General features: G+C 38.3%; 1 pseudogene across 1 annotated transcript; it reads right to left on the bottom strand.

The window, feature by feature from the left end:
* On the bottom strand, positions 1-26,222 carry LOC309477977 (DNA repair protein RAD50-like; annotated as a pseudogene). Its single transcript has 20 exons — positions 26,043-26,222; positions 25,701-25,843; positions 23,725-23,910; positions 21,730-21,934; positions 20,297-20,425; positions 19,051-19,216; positions 18,400-18,593; positions 17,818-18,024; positions 16,652-16,834; positions 15,102-15,259; positions 14,305-14,480; positions 11,855-12,062; positions 9,731-9,920; positions 8,335-8,461; positions 6,850-7,043; positions 4,379-4,491; positions 4,114-4,203; positions 3,904-4,017; positions 2,184-2,311; positions 1-1,426 (listed from the first exon to the last, which is right to left on the bottom strand). The product of its transcript is annotated as a DNA repair protein RAD50-like (transcript).

Below are 26,222 nucleotides of genomic sequence, written 5' to 3'. Positions count from 1 at the left end.
AGTCAGGATAACGCCTCTGCACTGTAGATAGGCTGATGACTGCAGAACGATTCAGACAACCACAGGCCTGCTGATGTAACTTCTGTGAAGACGCAGGACGATACCGATCTAAACCAACGATAATGATTTGTGACTTCCTCTGTATATTCCTCAACAGAAACCATAATTTTTTGTAAATTTGATTTTAAATTTGTGCAGAACAGAGACCAATGAAAATGAGATCAAATTTGGACGAGTCAAATGAATGTAAATTGTACACAGATCTCGTAAACTATAAATGAGTGGTCAGTGCTTGTGCATCGAACCACTTAGCCAGGGTCTTCATGCAGGAGAGAATCAACATTAAAATATTATCTGAACCAGTATAGTTCCACAAGGACCTGAGTTTAGTGTTAGTACTAGTCCCACAATTGTGTGGAAAAATATCATATGCAAGTGTATTTGCCCATGTGACATCACAGACCCCGTAATATCCTAACAAACTGCTTTTGTAGCTCGGTTAAATGCTTTTGTTTTAATGAGGAGGATGTTTTAACAACTTCTAGGGTATTTTAACGGTATAAAGACCTTTTATGTGTCAAAAGGTCAAGGGAAATTTGATTTCTCATGTCATGAGCCCTTTAAAGTACAATAACAATGAAAGGCATTTCCTGCAAATAAAATGATGCTTTCTTTATTACTTTTCTGCAATTTTACCTATGTTGTAGCTTACTCTAACTTTACTGGGTATTGCAGTGATTATTGTTTGTTCTTGTATGAAAAATTGCTTTCTATGTTTCTCTTACATAAAGCGCTTTGTATAATCTCATCTGCTGAACAATTTCTTAGTATTTTCTGAATAAATATACAAAAATGTGTATAGTGTGTAATATAATGTTTTGGACCAAATTTTGTATACATTACACAATTATTTTACATGGCAAGATCACCATAGCAATGGTTATAACATGTTAAGCGATTTAGCATCTTTCTGTGGAGTCCTTGTGATATTAAGCCCACCAGTTAGTGATGATTCAACTACACCATTAGTGCTAAAAGTTGAGTCAGACTTCCTTCAGTCTAGGTCATCGCACACATGGGCTGTTGCTGATTGTTGATTCTTGTTCTCTGCCGAACCACATCAAAACCAAACCTACACACTCTGACAAACCGCTACTTGAAATTACCCTTCAGAAAACCCCTGATAGCAAAACCTACTTACTGGTCTAGAGCTTTATAGTAGATGTCCAGGTCCTTATTGGCCAACTCTGTTGTTCTCATGACAATCATTTTGTCTCTGTAGAGATCCTCAGCCCGGCTATATTGATCCTCATTGAGCTCTTTACGAAAACGGAGGATCTCGTCCTCGTAGCCTTTCTGCCGACCGACAGCCACACTGCGGTTCTTTTTCAGGTCATCCAACTTTCGCTCGACTTCTCGCCGCTCACTTGACAACAGAAGATACACTCTTTAAGATACACACTCATTTGAACTCTCACCCTTTGTGAACATTTAAAGCGGCGCTATGCAGTTTTGGCAATTCCTTCGTTGTTTTCTCGCCAGTTTCTCTATAGAGCTCCCCCTACAGCTTCGGAATAGATATTTGACAACACTGTCGTCAAAACTCATTGGTGACTCTCCCCCTCCCATCTTCTAACCCTGGTCATGTACATTTGTTTTCAAAGAAGCCGGCGAACGCATGGAGCCATGTCCACTGAGGTCTGTATGATACACAGAAGGCCAGCATATAAATGTTTAGATAGTGTATGTGTGCAGTGCCGTAAAGCAATTAATTACACGCGAGACCTGATATCACACGATACTTCCTAACGCTGAGGTCAGGCCCGCCGGCCCAAAGTTGCAAGGGTGATTTTTTCCGCTCACAGGCGCTAGGGGGGTGCGAGAAGACCACCATTCAACCCGAAAAAAGTCATATAACCATTCCAATGACTCCGAAGCCGTTCAGTTATGGTAAATTAAGCTAAAAAAAACCTGCATAGTTCCCCTTTAAACAAACTAGGTTTCATTAAAGTAGCAAGGAGTAAAATCTATGAGTTGGTGAGAGAGATTAATTTAGAGTTATGGTAACCAAAGAACATACTCAGCATATAAAGTCTTCTGAGCTTCAGAAAGTGTCAAACATCATCAGGACTTCCTAACTGGCACTTGGTAGTTGTATATAAGAGGTATAAGTTATCTCATACTTGCGCAACTGCACGACTTGCATGTTTCCCATCTCCTTAAGCAAAGCCTCAAGTTTTCTAGACACCCCTTTCAGCTCCTCCGCACGCTTCCGTAAGGTCAAGTTATCTTGTAGGCAGCGTTCTTGAACCTGTTAAAAATCACAAAATCATATATCATTAAAAATGGAAATGAATAGCTATATTGTATAATTAAATTATACTGTAACGCTAAATGCCTATAATTAATGGCTAAAATTGTGAAAAAATCTATTTCATAGAGACATCAATAGCAGTTTTGGTATCGGTGATATTGGCCTTCTTTCATTAAACAAATATTTAAAATATAGGCTACTGTCTTTATGTTGTTTCTGCATTGATTTGGAGAATATGAAATTATTACAAATAAAAAATATATTAAAAAAAATGAACGTTAGGTACGATTAATCCAGTAAATGAACGCACTTATACAGTACTGTACAAAAGTCTTAGGCACTTTAGTATTTTCACCCCCCCAAAATTTATTTAAGCCATGCAGTTATTTGGATCTTTTGCTGTAGTATGTCAGTAGGAAATATCCATTTACATTTCTAAAGATTCCTTTTGCCATTAATTGTAATAATCCAGTGATATTTTTAAATGCACAAGGAGTCTGACAACAGCCGGTGCTCCACACGGAGATCTGATCTCACCATCATCAAGTACATCTGTGATTACATGAATGCAACTTTAAATTACTTCTGCAGTCTCAAAATTATCCAACCACCCGAGTAGCCCTAACCCTAACCCTAACCCTAAACCCTTGAGTGACCGCAAAAGACCTGCAGCAAGACTTGGTGGCAACAGACACTGAGGTTTCAGCTTGCACAGTAAGGTACGTACTAAACGCATGCGGTTTTCATGCCAGAACTTCAAGACGTACACCACTACTAACCCAAAAGCACAAGAAAAGTCCGCTCCAATTTGCTCAAAATCATATAAATAAGCCACAGAGGTTCTGTGGAGCGATGAAACAAAACTTTTCGGCCCTGTGGATCAGCGGTATGTTTGGAGGAACAAGAATGAAGCATTTGCTAAAAAAAATAAAAATAAAAAACTCTGCCAACAGTTAAGCATGGTGGGACTCTGTGATGCTCTGCGGCTGCTTTGCATCCTCTAACACTGGAAGCCTGCAGTGTGTGGAAGGAGAGATGGATTCATTAAAGTATCAGGAAATCCTAGTGAGGAAGCTAAAGCTTGGGCGTCATTGGACCTTCCTTGGTGGGATTTGAAGACGACGGTTGCAGCACGCAAACCCAAGAATATTACTGAAAAATATTCTAATATTCAGAATTAATGAATATTACTGGGGTAATATTGCTCATGAGGAATGGGCTAAGATTCCTCAGAATCGCTGCCAGAAGCTGCTGTCTGGGTAAACATCTTGTTTGCAGCAGATCAAACAGCATAAGGATGTTCTACTAAGTAATAAAGATGCTTGCCATTAAAGGGTTGAATAATTTTAGAACTGCAGAAGTCATTAAAAAGTGGCATTTTCAGTTGAATTTGGGGAAACCACTTGAAAGATTTGTTGTGTTGAGCTATTTAAATTACCTTTGTTTGATTTGTTCATTGCAAACAGCTGAAAGTCTGTAAATGTTGCCAATAAATCTGATTTGCAATGGGGGTTGAATAATTTAGATTACAACTGTATATATAGGCCTATGCAACAACAAAAGCAAAAACACATAAAGCTTTGCTTGACCTTCTGAGTGTCAATATCTTGTCGGATGTTGCCCATGTCTTTATTGGTCTTCTCTCGCTGTTTTTCAGCCTCGTGTAGTTGTTTGTCAACCTCTTGTAGCTCAGTTTCTTTTTGCTAAATAAGAAAAAGTAAAAAAAGAAAATAAATGAGAAAACATACTTGCATTTATTAGGAAACGAGAGCTAAGAGATGCACATTATTTTGTCGTACCTCTTTGTAGTCTTTGCCCTCTTCAATGTACTTGGTGGTCTCTCTTTCAAGGAGGGTCAAGTTTTTAACTTTTTCCTTGAGTGAATTTATCTAAAAGAAAGTATAAAGTTTTAGTCAACTCTGATGATAAGCAATGACTTTGGCTTGCATTAAAGTAAAAATCCACAACCTTTCATGTAATACATTGTGGGGAATAATTTCACAGTAAACATAAATAAGTCACATAAAACCTAAAACACAAATGCAAAAACAAATTAACCAACACCTTTTCTTGCCCTTCTTCCCGTTTCTGCATCCTGCGCTTTCAACAATGTCCTGTTTCTCCAGCTGGAGCTTCTCCAGAGTTTCAGCTAGAGGAGACATCTGCTCCTTTGCATCCTAATAAACACAAATCATGACACACCAGTAAAAATATGATTACATTATCGTTCAAAAGTCTGGGGTCCGTAAGATTTTATGTTTTTGAAAGAATTATCTTATGCTCACCACAGCTGCATTTACTTGATCAAAATACAGTAAAAAAAAACTGTTGTGAAAACTGTTTTTCTATTTAAATATATATTTAAAATGTAAGTTACTCCTGAGATGGCAAAGCTGAATTTTCAGCAGCCATTATACTATTATACTAAAATGTATATTACTGTCATTTTTTATCAGTTTGATGCAATCTTACTGAATAAATACATAAGTAATCTATAGATGTTCCCTTTTATGGGTTCATATAACGCTGAGTCAGGAGCTGAAGCTATGGGAACAGTAAACCACAGCACTACACTACGAGATAACTGCTGGTTTATCAGTCTGTGATTGCAAAAACACAAAACACTGACAAACATGAATAAATAACACCCCGCTCAAGCAAAAAGCAAAAAAAACCAACAACAACAACAACAACAAAACTGGGAACCTGGGGTCAGGTTAATATCAAGATTATAAACTGTTATAGAAGTGTCCAGAGGTGAAGATAACCCACACGCCTCATAAGCTTTACAAATAGCATTTCTCACCCAATGCAACATCAGCTACTCAGACCTACACCATTATGGTCTTGATGGTCAACTTAAACCTTTAACTCTCTGGGGTCGATAAACGAACCGGTGCATTCTGTAACTGTTGGATTTTTTCCACATAGCAGCGAAATCGACTTAAAATACTCTTAACTGGGAAACACCTATGCAATCTTTTACATTATCCCAAGACACAAAGGGTGGAATAGAAAAGGGCAACACTGCAACCTAGGAACGAAATTAAGCTGATGCAGCCTTGGGTATATATATTCTAAGTAACCTAGGTCATAACAAGACCTTTGCCAGGCCTGTAAATCTCTGATTCTCTCAAGAGAGGACAGAGCCAATAACAACACTGTCTTAAGTGTCAGACTCTTCTCTAAAGCTGATTCCATTGGCTCAAATGGAGAATCTTTTAACCCTTTCAAAAAGATAAATCCAATGAGGGAAATTGTACAGAGCAGAAATGTCTTGGCTGCCTCACACCTTGATAAAGCAGAAAACCAGAGAGTCAATCCACAGACAGCGAATCAGATCCAACTGTCAGTCTCTGCACCACGATGCAATAAGACAACACTTGAAGGCACATATGTGCCTCGTAGAGGGTATCCTCCCCTTTCTGAAGGTTTAGTCTCAACTCAAGCCCCCGCAAATCAGAACCAAATTAAAATACTTAAATGAGGGCCAATTGAGAAAAAACAAAACAAAACTGGTAAAATCCAACCTGAGGAAATTCCTGTGCCTCTGGGACAATTTTAAAACAAAAATACTCATCCTTCAGATAGATCGTAACAAACCAATCTTCGGTTTGAATCTGAGGAACAAGTGTACCTTCAACCACCTACATCTCAGACACAGTTTTACAGATAGTGGTGAACTCAGAAGCATCTGAGATTGTGATTGATATACCCTGATGGAGATCCTAGAAGAAGGGCAAAGGCCTGCAGGGCAGATATGGTTTAGGTGGCCTAGAATCGGTCTGATTCTCCAAACCGAAATATATTGCACCACGAGCTAACAGATCTGCACACAAATCATCATGTGCAAACTCATCCGGAGAGGCTTTCAGCATGCAATTTAGAGAGCGATAGGGAAAGCATGACAGAAATTCATGGGCTCACTCTCCATAGCCTCCACTCTCCCCTAACTCAACAATCGGATCCCTAAGCTTTAGGTCATGCAGCACTTCAGCAATAGCAGAACTAGTTAGAGAGGGATGTCCAATCATTGTTTCCTCAGAGAAAAAAACTAAGCACTTTCATTTGAAAATTCTTGCAGTGCTGACAAGTCATTAAAGGCGGCTTGAGCATGATGATAGCCCAAGCACTTATCATGCGAGTCCTCGCTCGTAATAAAAAAGGACACAGAGCCACATACTTACGAAATGCCATTGTGTTCACCCAGAGGATAATAATCTCCGTGATGAAGGCCACCAAACATGATGAATCCATTCAAATCAGAAGAAACACACTACATGGCTCAGATTTCTGAAGAGCAGAAATCTGAGGAGTGATGCCATGATAACATCCTGGTGACACATGCCTTAGTGACCGGTGCAAGCACAATCAGCCAATGAATTGGTGTGATTCTATACAGGTTTCAGACAATCTTCATACCTGGAGGGTGTTTCGATAATGTCAGCTAATGACGCTGCATCGAGTGAACCTATGAAAGGGAACTTTTCTCATTATGAATGAAAGGCACATTAAAGTGGAGAGGCGCTCCTCACTCGAATGTCTCGTTGGAGCGTCTGGATTTCAGTGGAGAACTCCACACACTGCTCCTCCAACTGTTGACGCTTCTGCATGTTGCTGGAGATCAGGAGCTTTTCTCCACGAATCTCGTTTACGCTGCTTTTCAAGGCCTGGATCTGCTCCTGCTGGTCCTGGATCAGTTTCCTTTTCAGCTCGATCTTACTGCAGGCTAAACACGAGGAGCATCACATGGAGACACAGTGATAAACAGGGTCATATACAGTAGGTGTTAGAACTTATTTTACCAGTATTTGGGTATTTGACATAAAATACTTAGTTAACATTTGCTGTGGTGTGACATGCTACATTTAAAATAAATTCCAATAGCATTTTGCTAATACTTCTTTTATATTAACAATGCATGCAGTTTCTTTTATATTACATTACTTTGTTTAGTCAGCCACATATTTTAATTTTATGTGTTTTTATTTTATTTTATTATTATTGTAGGTGCATTTAAACCTCTCCTGTAAATTTAAAGATTATCCCTAACTGAGATTTAAATCAGAGTTTAAAGTAATGGAGCAACAAGATTAAAGTTAATTTATCTTAAATGTAAAATAAAACTAGGATCAAAATGATAGTTTAAATGAGAGCATGCTTATTTTTAAACAAATTTTAAAGTTTGGTGCAACAGAATTACTAGATACACATAAGCGTAATCCCTATTGGTGCAACCTAAGTAGTGAAAGTGATTAAAAGTATCGAAAAAATACCTTTTCCTATTAGCATCTATCTATCTATCTATCTATCTATCTATCTATCTATCTATCTATCTATCTATCTATCTATCTATCTATCTATCTATCTATCTATCTATCTATCTAGTTGGTCGTTGTGTCTATCTGTTGATACAGTACTCAGGATATACAATTTCCCTTATAAATTTATATAAATATAAAATAAGAATATCAAAGAACAAATGACACATGTTTAAATTAATGTACATGGCCATTCAAAAGATTGGGGTCAGTAAATGAATACTTTTAATTCAGCAAAAGACTATTTAAACAGATTAAAATTGACAGTAAAGATATTTATTATGTAACAAAGGATTTCAAATGCGGTTTTGAAATGCTGTTCTTTTGAACTTTCTATCCATAAAGACTCCTGAAAAAAGTATCATGGTTTCCACAAAAATATTAAGCAGCACAACTGTTTTAAGCAGTACCAAATGAACTGAAGGATCATGTGACACTGAAGACTGGAGTAATGATGCTGAAAATTCAGCCTTGCCATCACTGGAATAAATTACACTACTATTTTTGTATATATTAAAACAGAAAACATTATAAATTGTAATAATTTTCCACATGTTTTTACTGTATTTTTGATCAAATAGATGCAGCCTTGGTGAGCACAAGAGACTTCTTTCAGACCCCAAACTTTTGAACAGGAGTGTACATTCACATGAGATTCACAAAAAGTGTTTTGTATTCTACATAAAGAGCTGAACGTACTGGTGTCCAGGCGGTGTTGGGTCTCTTGTTTCTCCTGGCTGACCTGCGTCATGGTTCGGCTGAGGTCAACTCCCTGAAGCTTGGCTGCATGCTGAGCGATCTTTCTCTCCACATCCTTCAGGTCAAGCTACATATGACAGGAAACATTCTGATTACCCACAGTTCAATAAAAATACTGCGTTGTGCTAATACTAACTTGTGCCACATCAATTACTGTTGCGTCCAAGTTTATACTCTATTTCAAGTGAGAATAATATATCGAAAGCCATTTATGAGAACTATTCATTTATAGCACACCTTTAAGCTAAGCTTTTTTTAGAGCTATAGAACACTATAGTCTCTAGACTCTGTCCCGGACACCAAAATTGTAATGATTCATAACAATTTGTTTTTAGATTTCTATGGAGATAAAGGTTAAGATCGTGATTTTTTCAGGAGTAGTACAGCACACCATGAGAGTATATTAGCACAGTTTGTTTGCTTTTGGGATCCAAAGGAGCATTTGGACCTGGAAACTGTAATGTATGACATCAGACTTAAAGGTGCACTTATGCAGGATTTTCGGGGAAAAAATTGTGTATAGACTAATACAAAAATAATGCCTCTCAATCACGGTTTATGGTCCACTAGAAGTGTGCAGCGGTGTTTGTGTCTACAAATACACTACTGCCTATATTTTCATATTTTCTTCCTGAATTCCTGTGGAATGTGTAGCCCCAGCCAATAATGATGCGTGGCACAGGTGAGTCTGAAGCTTGGTTAAGTTGTCCGGTAAGTTGCTATTGCCTTGTTGACAGCTATCTGTAATCCGTCAGAATACTAGGCATTATAATTATGTTTTTATGATGACACGTAATTATTGTTTATTAGTGAGCTAGACTGATGATGGCTAAACTCGCTCGCAAATTACAAGCAGTCATCTAATTATTTGCGGATGATTGACACAATATTTGATTTTTTTTTTTTTATAACAAAACAGCTTATCGCTCATGTTCCCGCTGGTGTTCTCTTGAGTCGTTCGGCTGCGTGTGCAACTGATAGACAGGGAGAGGACTTGTGCCTCTGGCGGTTTTCAGCCTGTGAGGAGGGGCCAAGTTTAAATGTTGTGTTTACAAACAGTAACTGAAAATCCTGCATTGTGCACCTTTACAACCGGATAACAACTTTTGCTCTATTCTTCATAAAGCTACTATATGACTTCAGAAAACTTGAGATTTAGTACATAATAAACTTTCAGTATTGTGTATTTTTAATAAGAATCCCAAATACTGCAGTTTTCTGAATGTTCTATGTGATAAATAAATAAGTCTTTAAGTAAATGTTGTGTTGTTCTGATGTGCTGCATGTTACTGGATTTTATTTTCTGCGTTTGGACTGGCTGGAGATGAGCTTAGACCTGATAGCGATCCATGAGGGAGACGTCCTGCAGACAGGCCTTGGCGGTGTCCTCCTCAGACATCAGTGTGCACAGCAGCGTCTCCTGCTCCTCAGTGTCTCCTTTCAGCTTCTCAATGTCTCGATTCACACGCTGGAGTTTATTTCTGAGCTCTGGCAGCTCTTTCTCCTGGAGCTCCACTATGGACTGCCTGTCAAGACAAAAAATATTCATCAATATCAATATAAGGGGTGGATGGAAGGAGGGGTAAACTGGTGGATGGATGGAGGATGGGGAATGAAGGGGTAAAAAGGAGGAAGTATGGATGGAGGAATGAAGGGGTAAGTAAGTGGATGGATGGATGGATGAATGGATGGGGGAATGAAGGGGTAAACAGGAGGAAGGATGGATGAGGGATGGAGAAATGAAGGGGTAAACAGGTAAAGAGAGGGGGGAATGAAGGGGTAAACAGGAGGAACGATGGATGAGGGATGGAGAAATGAAGTGGTAAACAGGTGGACAGAGATTGCTGCTGTCATTGCAATGCAACCATGCACTGCGCTCTCCACAACAACAAAGAAGTTTTAGTTGCTAATGGATTTCCACCTCCGAAAAAAGCTTGCTGTAGCTCTGCTACAAGATTTATTTACGGAGAAGAGAAAAACACCTGTAGTGTTTGGGTGCACCCCCCATCCTTCATGCTAACAGAGATTTTAATGTTGTTACGGAAAGGGTGAAGTTGATTGGTTGGTTCTTGTCACATGACCTGCGGTGCGTTTGCGGCATTCTGAAAAGTAGATATTTTTTCATCTCGCTGTGCCTGGAAAAAATAAGCGCATCGCTTTAATTATGAGCGTGCTTGCCGCGCGCCTACATTTGAACAAACTTGAGCGTGCAAAAGACACGATATGTGAACGGCCCATCGGCGAGCTACCTCAATCAAGCCACGAGCTACTGGTGGTAGTACACGAGCAACGTGTTGGAGACCCCTGCTCTAGAGCTCTGCTTTGTAGACTACGACTCAATATTTTTTTGCTACTTTGTAACTTTCTGCGGCCAGCATTTCTGGAAATGAACAAGGGTAAAACCTTTTTTAGACCTGACTAAATTACATTTAAGACCTCGGATGAAAATCTGGCCCTTTTTAAGACGTTTTAAGGCCTTAAATTTAAAGGTCAGAATTTTTTACTTTTTAAGACCCCGCAGGAACCCTGGATAAACAGGTGGATGGTGGATGGATAGATGGAAGGATGGGGAATGAAGGGGTAAACAGGTGGATGATGGATGGATAGATGGAAGGATGGGGAATGAAGGGGTAAACAGGTGGATGATGGATGGATAGATGCAAGGATGGGCAATGAAGGGGTAAACAGGTGGATGGATGGATGGATGGATGGATGGATGGATGGATAGATAGATGGAAGGATGGGGAATGAAGGGGTTAACAGGTGGACATATGGATGGGGAATGAATTGGTAAATAGGTGGATGGATGGATAGATGGATAGATGGAATGAAGGGGTAAATAGGCGGACAGATGGATGGGGAATGAAGGGGTAAACATGAGGAAGGATGGTTGAATGGAAGGATGGGGGAATGAGGGGGTAAACAGGAAGAATGATGGATGGAAGGATGGAGGAATGAAGGGGTAAATAGGCGGACAGATGGATGGGGAATGAAGGGGTAAACATGAGGAAGGATGGATGGATGGAAGGATGGGGGAATGAAGGGGTAAATAGGCGGACAGATGGATGGGGAATGAAGGGGTAAACAGGAGGAAGGATGGTTGAATGGAAGGATGGGGGAATGAGGGGGTAAACAGGAAGAATGATGGATGGAAGGATGGAGGAATGAAGGGGTAAACAGGTGGATGATGAATGGATAGATGGAAGGATGGGGAATGAAGGGGCAAACAGGTGGATGGATGGATGATAGATAGATAGGGGAATGAAGGGGTAAACAGGTGGAAGGATGCAGGAATGAAGGGGTAAACAGGTGGATGATGGATGGATGCATGGATAGGTGAAGTAAAAGATGGATGTATAGACATGAAGTAAAGGATGGATAGTTAAAGTGATAAACAGATTGAGGAATAGACAGATAGATAGATAAAGTGATAACTGAATGGCCAGAAAAGTGTTATTGCCTGATGGGCTTCAGTGCCATCATTTCATCACGCCTGCGCTCTTTCCTCTTCAGGTCCTGCTCGGTGTTCTTCAGTTTGTCTGGGACGTGCCGCAGCTTGGACTGCATGTCATTAATGACGTCCTGGAGCTCGGCCTCTGAGTGGAACACACGCTGACACACGGGACAGCAGGGCTCGCCCTCCTCCGTCAGCTGACTGATGAACATGGCTGCCAAGAGAAGACAAAAAGATAATGAGAATCAGTGCTGGGGGGAACTCATTACAAGCAACTTGAGATATGTAATCAGATTACTTTTTCAAGTAACTTGTAAAGTAAAGTTTGAATTTTCCAAAAAATACCTCAGTTACTTTTTAAAATAAGTAACGCAAATTACTTTGTTTTCCCATTTATTGACTGACAGCTCTCCTGTCCCCATGTTGAGAGAATCATGAGTAAGTGGAGAGGCGTTGTGTGAGTGTGTTTGTGTGCTTTGTGAACATGATGCTTATTGCAGTTCTAGACTAAAAGTGAGCGTGCATTTACTCATCTCACTTGCACAAAAAAAGATTCAATATTTCTCAAAATGAATAAAATCAGTGAAATGCAGAATCAGAATACTATGCAAACCTTCAAAAACTAAATATGTTAAATAAAACATACATTTTTATGCATTTAATCTCACTTTATTGACCAATGTACTTGTTTCTGACCTTTGATAATGTAGAGAAACAAGTAGAGAAACTTGTGCATGCTTTCATCACCAGCAGGGTGGATTACTGTAATGGACTCCTCACTGGCCTTCCCAAAAAGACCATAAGACGGTGTCAGCTCATACAGAACACTGCTGCCAGGATTCTGAGCAGAACCAGGAAATATGAACATATCACACCAGTCCTCAGGTCTTTACACTGGCTCCCAGTTACATTTAGGATTGATTTTAAAGTATTATTACTGGTATATAAATCATTCAATGGCCTAGGTCCTCAATACATTGCAGATATGCTCACTGAATATAAACCCAACAGATCACTCAGACCATTAGGATCATATCAGCTAGAAATACCAAGGGTTCACTCAAAGCATGGTGAGTCCGCTTTTAGCTATTATGCTGGAACCAGCTCCCAGAAGAGATCAGATGTGCTCCTACAGTGGTCACATTCAAATCCAGACTCAAAACACTTCTGTTTAGCTATGCATTTACTGAATGAGCACTGTGCCACTGTTCGTCCGACTGTTTGTACTGTACTGTATTTTATTTTTCTGTATATATAACTGTTTTAATTATTCTTATTTACATTTATTTACATTTATGCATTTGGCAGACGCTTTTATCCAAAGCGACTTACAGTGCACTTATTACAGGGAGCAACGTGGAGTAAAGTGTCTTGCTCAAGGACACACTGGTGGTGACTGCTGGGATCGAACCAGCAACCTTCGATTTACCAGTTCAGTGGTTTAACCCACTAGACCACCATCTCCACATTTATTTGTATTATTTTTATTTCTTCTATGTAAAGCACTTTGAATTGCCATTGTGTATGAAATGTGCTATATAAATAAACTTGCCTTGCCTGCCTTGCCTTGCCTTGATGATTCAGTTAAACCATAAGCAAAAATGACTATAGATTTTTTTTGTTTTATTGGTTAAAGTAAGTGTTAAACTTTTAAGTTTTAAGTTTTATTGGTTAAAGTGTTAAACCTGCATCCTATTCTTCCATTATCCAGAAATGGCAGCAGAGCTGATAGGTTTGTCTGAGCTGCGCCCTCTACTGTACAGCCATGAATTTCCTTCAGCCTGAGGCTTATTATTTCACTTTTGGTGTGAAAGGGTCTTTACATTTGCCCAAAAATATAACTTTTTTGTTATAAAAAAAACAAGCCCAGCCCAGGTGCAAAAAAAGTTACGCAAAATTAACATAACTCATTACTTTAAAAAAAAAGTAACTAAGTAGCACAATTAGTTACTTTTTAAGGGAGTAACGCAATATTGTTATGCATTAATTTTCAAAGTAACTTTCCCCAACACTTCCGATAATCACATTCAAAACACGGAAGACTGAGAAAACCAGGAATGTTCTGAATTCACACACATACTGGGTTGTGTAACTGCTGTGGACTTCATAAACTCAGCTGTGTGGGTCCCAGCTTGATATCTTATCAGACTTCATATCAACAGTCATTGCTCTACTTGGCATAAAGAAAGTCTATATCCTGTTTACCAATAAACAGTAATTTACCGTCAAGCAGGCCCACACAGAATCTGCATCTGAAAAGCTTCAAAGACTTCAGCAGAATTCAAAGGCCATCATACACAAAACGCGTCCCTCGACCCTAACGGGCTCATGTATGATTTGTCCATTATATTAGCATTTTCTACCAAATGTATATGGCATTATTCTGAAGATTTGCCAACAAAATGAGCACAGTATGTAGATTTAGTGTGGATCTGAAATGTTTTGTGAGAGCATACCCCTCTCTTTAGAGGACTTCTCCAGCTCATCCTCCAGTTTACTCAGGTCTGACTGGAAGTCCTGACTGCCGCACACGTTGAAAAGTCTCTCTTCATAGTTGACCAGCTGCTCTTCCTTATGTTTGATTTCTGCCATGATGTGAGTCTTCTTCTGTTCTCCAGATGCAAGCTCCTTACTATGAAAAATAAAAATGAAAAGTCTTGTCTAGTAATGCTAGTTAATTTATCTGAAGGCTGTAAAGGATGTATTAACATTTATTGGGAATTATTTCAGCACTGTTAAAGTTAGAGTAAGTTGGAGGATAATTACATTTTATTGTGTAAATATAGCATTTGGAAAATTGTACATTCTCCGATATTATTTTGCACATAAACATGTATTTTATTGATGTGTGTGAACTTACGAACAGTTTATGTACACTACTACAAGTGCAAGTCATATCTGCCATATTTGCTAGACAGCCCTATTTTAGACATGTCTGTGTAAGCTAAACGTCACCATTTGAAAACTACACTGCATGTTCCACTGACCTGAAGATGACCTGTTCCTCAGGAACCCAGAAATCGAAACCAAATAAGTATAAGATTTAAGTATGTGGGTGGTTGTACAAAGGCCAGTATTTTCTGTTACATCAGTGTCAATGCATGTGTGTATGTCGCTCATCACGTAGACATTTCAATTATGATTAAAACTGCATGAAACATTATAGGCCCTCACACTGAATATCATCATTTATGGCTTTCTCTAGCTTATTATAATAAACGTTTGCGGAAAAACAAATCAAAGGGCGACAGACTTCATTTTGCTGAGCCGTTCTCTGGTGGAGTTGATCTCTCTGGTTTTGGAGTGGATCCAGTCTGCCAGCTCGCTCTTGCTTGGAAAGTGTCCTAGCAGAGACACCAGCTCTTCATTGTGTCTCGACTTGATCTTCCTCACTTGCTCCTCTTTCTCCATCTGGAATCCGAAGCAGAGATGAACTATTTATTTTCTAGTTGGATAAAGCTGTCTCTTTGCAAGTCTCTGTCTGGCATAAGCACTGATCATAAAACTGCTATATTAGAGTCTATAGATCACACTATCCAGACATTACTGTGCTGTATATTCTGTATACTGCCATAACTGCCTAGAAAGAATGCCTTTTGGCCTAAGTGACGTCCAGTTAATATCTCACAGTTTGCTCTGATTCAGCACATTTTGATAAATGTAATAATGGGAATAATTTGGTTCATCCATATACTGTATATAAAAATCTGCAAACTTCTAAAACATAAATAGTAGCATATATTGTCTTTGCTAAAACACTCTTGCTTTTTAAAAAGAGTATGAAAACATAGCCTAATTTCTGAAGGAACTATTTTATAGATTGCACATGACCTTAATAAATAATTATTTAAAAGCAATCTATTCAATTAAAGAAATTAATCTGAAAAATTATCATAGTAAGAAATGGATGACCAATGTTTGTAAAAGATGATGTGTTTGATTGACCATTCATTTTTAAATTCAGATTTCCAATCATATCTTGCTTTAGGCAGCATGGAATGTTATAAATTATTTTGATGCCCCATCAAACATTTTAAAATAAACCTAGCATTAGTTTTCATTTTAATAGGCATCAATTCAACTTTTTTTGTTGAAACTGAAATTTAACACAATGTACAATTGTAATAGTGTACAAATGTACACTATTGTTATAAATAGTTAATTTTTTGTGATGTAAAAATGACAAACTGAAGTGTTTATAAAAGACTGGAGGATATTAGGCGGTCAGGAAACTGCAGAAAGACTGTACTGACATCTAGTGTTACAGTTATCTACTGCAAACATTGTGCTGGCAAACTCAAACACCTCTAGAACTTAACACATTTTGTAGGATATATTGTGGTATCTCGAGATTATTAGCAGAATTCTGATGTCATCTCTGCACCCCTTTATTGTCCAAAGACATTTGTTTTGTTTGTTTGCTGCATTTGTTTCGGAATTAGGCATAAAGGTGTTATCACAATGGATGGATGAAGCATTTATAAAGCACTTTTCTAATGTACTACTACAATACTGTACATACGGTCTCTCCTCAACCACAACTGGAGAGAGTCTGGACTTCGGTTTAACGTCTCATCTGAAGGACGTGCTTTTTTTGACAGTATAGTGTCCCCATCACTATAGTGGGACATTAGGACCCACACAGTCCACAGGGTGAGCAGCGCCCCCTACTGGCCTCAACCTAGTTTTCCCAGGAGTCTCCCATCCAGGTACTGACAGACTCAACCCTGCTCAGCTTCAGTGGGAAACCAGTCTTGGGCTACAGGTGATATGGCTGCGGGCGAGAATGATGTGTGTGTTCACCTTGGTCTTCTTGAGCATGTCCATCTCTGCATGTGCCCTGGTGTGTGTGTTGAGCAGTTCCATCTCCTGGTCCAGTCTGCGCTGGGCCTGATCCAGTTCAGTTTTCTCCTTCTGTAGATCGATTACTTCTGCCTTCAGACTGTCCACAGTACAGGCCTGCGTGGCATTATCAAGCTCACGCTCCTATAAACACACATACATTAAGAAAAACACATACAAAAGCAATGCAGGGTGTCAATGATGGTAGTTTTGTTGGTTGCGGTGTTAGTATTGTTTTCTTTCTACAATTTATTTTCAGATTTTAGGCCAGATTTATTAAACAGGGCAAATTAGCGTGAGACTGTAATCCTGACTGACATTAAAAATAATGTCGCAAATATCAGTAAATTGAATACCGCAGATCTTAGTAGATTACGTTGTATAATTTATTTAAATACACTTCTCACATAAATTTTACATCTGAAAGGGAAACTCCTACATATGTATGCAATAAGGTCAGCTGCAAAAATGACTGTGTCTGTCTTTTCATCGCTATTTTCTCACTGTGTGTCTTCAGTAAACCTCAAAGTAGTTTTTTACCCCAAAAGAGGGATTGAGCTGGTGCAAGCTGTTAGCTGACATGAACGCGCTATATACATAAATGTTTTCCATAGTCATTTTAGTTAAAGGTTCAGTTGGTGGAAACCAACAGAACATTGACAAATGAAATACGTTTTGTATGCGCAGGTCGCACAAGCGAACTGAATTTGTTTTGCACTAATCAGTTGTTCCATAAGGTGGCAACACTGGCCCGGCTGTTGTTTCACAGTAGAAAACGAAACTAAAAGAGACGGAACAACAACAACATAGAACATACTGAAGACTGCAACAACAACAAACATACATTGACAAGCGTTTGTGTGAGGGGTGTTATGAGAAAGCCGCAACTTTATTTTAAAAGACATTTTTATCAGTCATAACTTCTGGAGAAAAATAGGGCAAACACTGGACATAGATGAAACTTTCTAGAGTGCATGTGTCGACCGTCTGCATGCTATCAAATGGAGTATATTTTGAAAGGCTACGAGTTCGACTGTACGCATATGCTAGCGCATGCGTTAAAAAAAACTAAGTATACTTTGGGCTTAATGCTTAAAGCAAGTTTAGTGGTGTAGTGCAGATCTAACCGCTTTCTGAAGCTCAGTGTCCAGCTCCTGCAGTCTGCTAGAGGAGCCCTCCAGTTTTTGGAGATCACACTTGATGTTCTTCAGTTCCTGTTGTTTCTTGGCCTGTATGTCTCTCTTCAGCTCAACGGTGCTCTCTAGACCGGTCTTCTTATCACGGAGATCATTGATGCTTTGCTGCTTCTGTGCCTCTTTCTCCTGCATATCTTGCTGAAAACAAGAAATTATTATTAAAAATGGCAACATGCTATATACTGATACTAATACTGAACTTTTGAAAATATATGAAGTTTCAGGATATTTATAAATATCTGAATTAATATTATTTAATAATTTTCTGTTAAGCATTGAATAATACAAAAATAATATAATTAAAGTGTTACCCAAACATTACATATGTCTCTATATTGGATAAAACACTTCATAAAGTGTATAAAAATTGGCAATGCAATATATATATATATATATATATATATATACAGTGTATATATATATATATATATATATATACTGTATATATATATATACATACATACAAAAGAGCGTGAACTGGGTGGTAAATGAACCTGCAGTTCAATTATCTACCATAGTTTGGTTGAGGGCTTCAGTGTCCTGGTCCAGTCTCTCTTTGACTTGTCTGTGGAAGCTCTGGAGTTGTCTTTCGTTAAGAGGAGTCCGATCATAGCCCTCCAACTCCAGGGAAGACGCTAAACTCTTCACCTGGGTGTCCCTCTTTTTAATGTTTTGTGTGTGTCTATCTGCCTCCAGCTGCAGACGGCCTTCAAATGAACAGAAACAATGACGATGAACAGCTCTGAGAAAGAATAAGCTTTTTTCCTGCTAAAAATGCATTTTGAGCAAAATCACTCGATGTGAAAGTATTAGCCTAGTTATTAGTGCATGTCTACAAGTATAGTGTACTTTAGGACTGGAATAACTAATCTATAAAAGCAAAATTTCTTAAGTGAAGTAACTTTGCAGTAGTAGTTATTTCAATTTAAAAAGAGGATAAATGATGAAGGCCACAAAGTGGGAGAAAAGCAAAAATATATATGTGTTTAACGCCTAAAGCTCGAGACGAGAGCACTTTATATAAGAACTTAAGGACGTCACTATTCTTCTATTGACTCTTTTAAATACTACAATCAACGAAACAACCATTTGATCATATATAGAGAACACATTTCCACCACCACCACACAACAATAAATTAATAGCAAAGGAGCAAACGACTACCTTGCTCAACTAGCAAGTCATTTTTGATGCGGTCCATCCTCTTGCACTCTCGGCCGGCCCGTTCTAACTCGCGCTGGCACTCCGTAAGTCTCCGTTCCTTCTCTTTGACAGTCTGCTGGTGGTTCTGATACATGTCCTGCAGCTCATCATCTGAGCCCTGAAACACCTAAAAACACAGCACAACACAGAGTCAAGGCGCCCCAAGGAATGAACACACGGTGTGCTGCAAGGCTCTGTCTTAGGCCCTTCGTTTTTCTTTCCGTACATGCTCTCTTTAGGTGATATGTTTTGAAAACATGGTATTACGTTTCATTGTAATGCTGACAACTCTACATTTCTCCAGACTCAAGACATGTTTAATATTGATGATTGTCTCTCTGTTTTATTACAATTTAAGAAGTAACCTTTGGGGAAAGAAAGAGGGGAGGAATAAATCGAGACATGACTCAGGTTGAACTCAAATCTGTCACTTGGGGACATTTAATTTAATATTCAACAATATTATTGATCTGCCTGCATTGACACCATTATCTGAGAACTGAGGTGAGCTGGATGATGACATCACTGTTTTCACCAGAGCTGCTATATATATATATATATATATATATATATATATAAATTAACTAAATTACTAACTTTTTTTTTACACCAAAAATGAAACATCACTGAGCTTACTTAAGCTGGACTGTGACGCTGTTTTCTTCTGGAAACAAACTTTGCTGCACTATTTTCCTGTTATCTCTGTAAAGCTGCTTTGATAACAAACTGTATTGTAAAAAGCACTATATAAATAAATGAGACTTGACTTGACTACCAGTGAACCAAAGCATCAACACTAATGTGACTTCAATGGGAGCACTGTTGAGAACAAACACATAGTATAACACTAAGAGTTTATTTGGATCCCCAATAGTCCAGAAGAACCCTTAGGTAAATGAAGAAAATTTTATGGCTTTTAGTAAGAAAACTTAGTGGATGGACCTCTTTTATTTTCAAACAATATAAAACAAATGACAAAGATAAGCAAGCAAACGCAAACCCCTCATTCCAACAGCAGATGAAAAACAGCAGCAGTTAAAATACCAAAACCATAAATTACTGAACATCCTGTACATGTTTTCTATGCAAAACACTTCCTCTGCTTTCGCATGATCCTTATCTGGCATTTATGACTAATACTGAGAAGCAGTGAAAGCTTCATAACTGATGACTGATATATAAAAAAAAAAAAAAAACCTTGGGTTACCTGCTCCATCTTTTCCTCTAGTTCCCGGTTATCATCCTTCATCTGTTGCTTCCTGCTGTCCAGAGCTTTGATGTCATTATCCAACTTCATTATTTTGCTGAGGCTGCTGTCTATGTCATACAGTCGGTTCTGAAAACATGGGGAAAGTGTGTTTAGTGAATATACATCACATGACTGCATTAGTGTATGGGCTAAAATTCAACTGATGTGCAGTCACAAGCACACATTTGGACTATTTTCAGTGGGGCTCATCTATCTTTTGTTTTTAACTCAACTGATCATAATGTGAAGCTTCTGTTTTTGCACTGATGTCAGACTTATCAATAATTTAGAATCAATTTTATATTTTAGTTTGGTATCAAAATAATAAGTATAAGTAAATAACAAGTATAAAAAATAAAAATAAAAGTATTAATCTTGATGACCTTTTTATTAATAAATAATTTAAATGACTGGATTATTTAAAAATACACATTATTACATGTTTATGTAAATGCATACATGTAAAACATATATTTTTGGGATGAATTTGCTGCCAATGACAACAACGATATGAATAAAATCTTATATCACGATACAAGTAATTTATTTCATGATAACGATATATATCACCATATATATCATTTTGCTTTAAATTAGGTTATGATTACAAAAATGTTGATACCATAGAAATGTCATAATTCCTGTCACAAAAAACGAATACTAGGCTTAAAATGTTTATTGTTTTTTTAACTCAAGCTCGAAGACATGTAAACAGTCAGCGATAAAATAAGAATACGAAACCAATTTCCAAGATATATGACCAAAAAAATTTATAAATAAAAAATAAAAAATGCAGAAGAATAAATAAATAAGAAATGCTACATAAACTGTATAATCAAATAATAAAAAAAAACACTATAGTCTTCAATGGGGAAGTTAAACATAAATTTCTTCTAATTAAATGTACAAAAGTGATTTAGTCAGGGAGAGATTTTCTCTCTTTTGTAGTTTGATAATCATGAAAGACAGACAGCAGGAATATAAGGCACTTTAAGACCGAATACCCTGACCCAATATACACATGTGTTTTCTTTCTCAGCTGTTTACTTTCACATAAGACATAAATGAATGTTTTGACATACAAGTTTGTGTATTTAACCATTCAAGGCCAATGCTTGAAAACGCATGCAAATGATACGTTTTCGTGACCATGCCGCACAGCAACGTCACGTGAGCGTGTAACTGCGATAGAGACGATAGTCCAAAATTTGTACCGGTTAATCATGTCTACCGGCCCACCCATACACCTGCCTCTATTAAATACAATTTTAAATATTCATTATCCAAAACAATCAACTGCCACAGATCTCAAAAATGGAAAACCTCTATTCTAAAATCCCACAGAAAATAAAAAGAAAACCGGATCAGCCAACAAATTCTTGGTGTCTCGCCTTCAGTGGGTCAATCTGATTCTCGATGCGTTGGACATTCTCTTTGGATGAAGAAAGCTGAGCCTCTTTAGTGGACAGCAGCTCTCTAATCTCTAGGGCTTTATCTTTGTACTGTTTTAGGTACTTGAGGTCCGTACTGCAGAGAATAACAGTCTGGGCCTGCTTCTGTCTCAACTTCTTCAGGGTCTCCAATACCATAATGTACCTTTAATCAAAAGGTTTTGGTTATTTTCGGCCATTCATTTGTAATGCCAGCTTAATATGAGTAAATGACACCACAGGACAAGCCAATATGCAAAAAAGTCTGTTTAAATAGACACTCATTTATCGCCATCTACTGGTGTAGGCCTACAGAATTAGACCCATAGTGTTCAAAGCTTCTCTGGCATGATTGTTGAGAATTTACAGTATTTACAAAACATATATTGTGTAGATAATACACAACAGTCCTTTATAGGGTAATAATATGCATTAAATGAAGGGGAAAAGGGGAAAAGAAATAATTATATACACATATCAAACTTCTAAAAAGACTTTGGAATGGGATGATGTTTTCTTGTAGGTTATATATATATATATAGTGGTGTGAAAAAGTGTTTGCCCCCTTGGTAAATATGATCAAATATGGCTGTAAAAAATAAATCTGCATTTTAAATCCTTTTGATATCTTATTTAAAAAATGTGCAAAAATCTAACCTTTCATTGAAGTAAAATAATTGAAAGTGTGGGGAAAATCACATTATGAAATAAATGTTTTTCTCCAAAACACGTTGGGAACAATTGTTTGCCCCCTTTTATTAAATACTTTTTGCAACCTCTGTTTTCCAAGATAACAGATCTGAGTTTTCTCCTATAATGCCTGATGAGTTTGGAGAACACCTGACAAGAGATCAGAGACCATTCCTCCATACAGAATCTCTCCATCCTGTTGGTATTTGATCGAATCCGTGATGCCATGTATCTGAACAAGATGTCCAGATGGTCAGATGAAACAAAAACATTAGCTTTTTCGGCAGCAAACACTTAAGATGGGTTTGGTGCACACAGGGATAAAAAAGTACCCCATGTGTAAAATGAAATACTCTGCTGTATCTTTAATGCTGTGGGCCTAATTTTCTGCCAGAGGTCCTGGACATCTTGTTCAGATACATGGCATCATGGATTCGATCAAATACCAACAGATAATAATCTAAACCTGACAGCCTGTGCTAGAAATCTTATAACGGAGAACAGGATGGAGAGATTCTGTATGGAGGAATGGTCTCTGATCTCTTGTCAGGTGTTCTCCAAACTCATCAGGCATTATAGGAGAAAACTCAGAGCTGTTATCTTGGAAAACAGAGGTTGCAAAAAGTATTTAATAAAAGGGGGCAAACAATTGTTCCCAACGTGTTTTGGAGAAAAACATTTATTTCATAATGTGATTTTCCCCACACTTTCAATTATTTTACTTCAATGAAAGGTTCGATTTTTGCACATTTTTTAAATAAAATATCAAAAGGATTAAAAATGCAGATTTATTTTTTACAGCCATATTTGATCATATTTACCAAGGGGGCAAACACTTTTTCAAACCACTATATATATATATTTTATTACATATTAATGATTAAAACTTCATTTGAATGCTGTTATGGGGATGATATATCTATGCAGCAAGAATACCTTTTCCTAGATCTTTTGAGATAAAATAACTTGATGAACTCATAAACTGACTGAAAACATCCTTCACACTCCAAAAGCATTATTGCTATAAAAATTACTAGACAAAAATTAAAGGCATTCAGTGCTGTTGCCCATTAAGCATTTGTGAAGGGGATCGTCTAATTCTAAGTTTCAGAGAGAGGATGTAAAAGGAAAAACTAAAACATATTTTACCAAAGAGTCATATGTGGACCTCAAAAAAAAAAAAAAAAGAACAATAATAAAAAGTACAATATGACCCTTTTAATGAATGAAGCTTAAGTGACAAAGCCATTGTCCAGATAAAAATACCTTGTGGCTGAGAAAATCTCATCAAACTTCTGCTTGAGGGCTTTCCCTTCACTGAGAGGCCAGTTGGACTCCTCTTGGTGGCAGAAGATGACATGGCTGATGACAGCTTTGGAGACGCCCAGGGATGAGATCATCTCACGGTCTAGTTCAGCACATTTAGAGCTCTGGATCTCTTTCTCTCTGTGCCTGACATCAAGAGAGGTCAAGATGTATTAACATCCAACAAGAAAACAAGTCCTTCAAACAGGGAACATAATTTACACTTTTCATGGGCCAAGTGGGAGTAAAGGGTTGGGAACCGAGAACCGGAAGTGTTTTTTTAAATGCTGGAACCGTGCGAAATTCCTAAGTTTTGGTTCCAAAAACGGTTCTGGTGCGATGTGTGGGCGAAGTGCTGGGTGCTTATCCTTTAATAGCAATGTCTCACCTCATGAATATTATAGGGCACCTATTATGCAAAATCCACTTTTACATGGTATTTGGACATTAATGTGTGTTGGCAGTGTGTGAACACAATCACCCAACAATGATAAAAATCCACCATCTCCTTTTACTTTAATCCCCATTAAACCAAAGCAGTCTCATTAGATATGCCGTTTTGATTCTCTGAGCAGTGTGACATCATACTGCTCAGGCCCCGCCCATGGCCGCTGACTGACAGTCCTGCATTACCATAGTTTCCGCCCTCAGCGAGTTGTACGCTATCCGCCATTTCCTCTGCGCTCGAGCAGCTCTAGTGACAGTGTCTTGTAAGCAATCCCGGTGTTCTGTTGTTGGATGTAAGAGTGAGCGTAAGAGTCTTCATTTTCTCCCATGTGCCGCAAAATATACCTAAATTAAATGTCTGCGCAAATCAATTCACTCCATACTGCACTCCTCACGACGGACCGATGGCTCACGGACATTTCTCTGCACCACATTTCCCTTCAGCCTAGTCTCATACCGATCATTTCACACACACACACACACACACACACACACACACACACACACACACACACACACACACACACACACATTATCCGTGTCTTGTGTTTTGTCCTTGTGTCTTCGTTCGTTTGTTTGTTTGTTGTCTGGGAGTAGTCGGTCTTTCGGCGGGTAAACGCTGCGTCGGCCAAACAGGTTGTGCACACATGTACAAATATACTCCACTGTGGACTGTCTTACTCATTGGCACTGTAAATAAATTACACCCTGCATTAGAGTGCTGTGTGAGTAAGCCATGTTTTTTTTTTTGTTTTTTTTACGGACTCCAGTTACTTTTTCCCTTCCCCCCAAAGTGGTGGCAGCGGTGGGATATCAACTCACAAAACAGCGCTAAAAGGACGAAAAACCAGGGCTGGGTTGCGGTCACAGATGAAGAAGGCGACGATGGAGAATGTGGCTTGGAATTCGGCAGAGACTACAGAGGAAGAGGAAGTGATGGCAGGGCTTCCTGATACCTCGAGAAAGTCCAGGTCACTACGGACTGAGCCAATGACTCCAGACGCTACAGCTGGTGAGGGAATGGTTTCCGAGCTGAAAGGAAAGCAAACAGTAGCAATAACAATTGCTGTTTTTGGTGTAGAACTCCTAATAGCAATGCAAATTGCTGTTTTGCTCTCTTCATTTTCTTTAGAAAATTTGCACTCTTCTGTGAAGGTGATCTAGAAATGAGCGATCACTTGACAACCACTCAGCTTAGAAGCAAAGTATGTATGAATTGAGTATACCGGTCCTATTTATACCCGTATTGTCTGGGTGGGTGTGATTCGACATGCAAATCTCACTGGCCAATGTCCATTGGCTCGTTTTGTTACCACTTGGAGGTGATCGGTCTCCCAGGCGAGACCCCATTACATCAGTATCATCGTAACGTCAAACGTGACTGACTGAATGGGAACATAATATTTTTACAGTATTGCTACTTTTACTGAATTTTTGCTCAAATAAATGAAGCCTTGGTGAGTATAAGAGACTAGTAAAAGACAACTTACTTGATGAAACCCTCAAGGAATTTGAACTCAGTTTTCTTTCCCTTCTGTGTACTTTGCATAGACTTCTGGACTACCACAGCATCGCCATTCACATCTCTAAACTGGAGTCTGATCCGTGCCTGTACATCCGTTTCATGAACATCCTACAACAGACCAACATTATCTATAATTAAAACTCTTTAAAAACTAAGTGTCATACTGCCCAGCTCTTGCATTGACAATACGAAACAATGTTTGCAAGTTTGAAAAAGTTGAATAAGACAAGCAAAAATATGTGTAATTGAGAACATTTCTATAACAGCTTATATTTGTTTACTTGAATTACTCCTGTCAAGGACCTACTTTGGGATCGTGGACAAAGGTGTTTCCTTTACTTCCTGGTGGAAAGTCTCCTGAAGTGATGTATTTGAGACACTCAATGATGGTCTGGAAATTCATAAAAAGAAATAGTTAATAGCCACCTTATTCCTGCGCCCCATGGCGAAAGGGTTACTCTAAAAACGCTGTAACAAGGTATATTGC

Source organism: Leuciscus leuciscus (assembly GCF_965113295.1).
Source record: "Leuciscus leuciscus genome assembly, chromosome: 16".
Taxonomy (NCBI): domain Eukaryota; kingdom Metazoa; phylum Chordata; class Actinopteri; order Cypriniformes; family Leuciscidae; genus Leuciscus; species Leuciscus leuciscus.
Note: the sequence above shows the minus strand (reverse complement) of the source record. Positions and strands in the feature narration are given on the sequence as shown.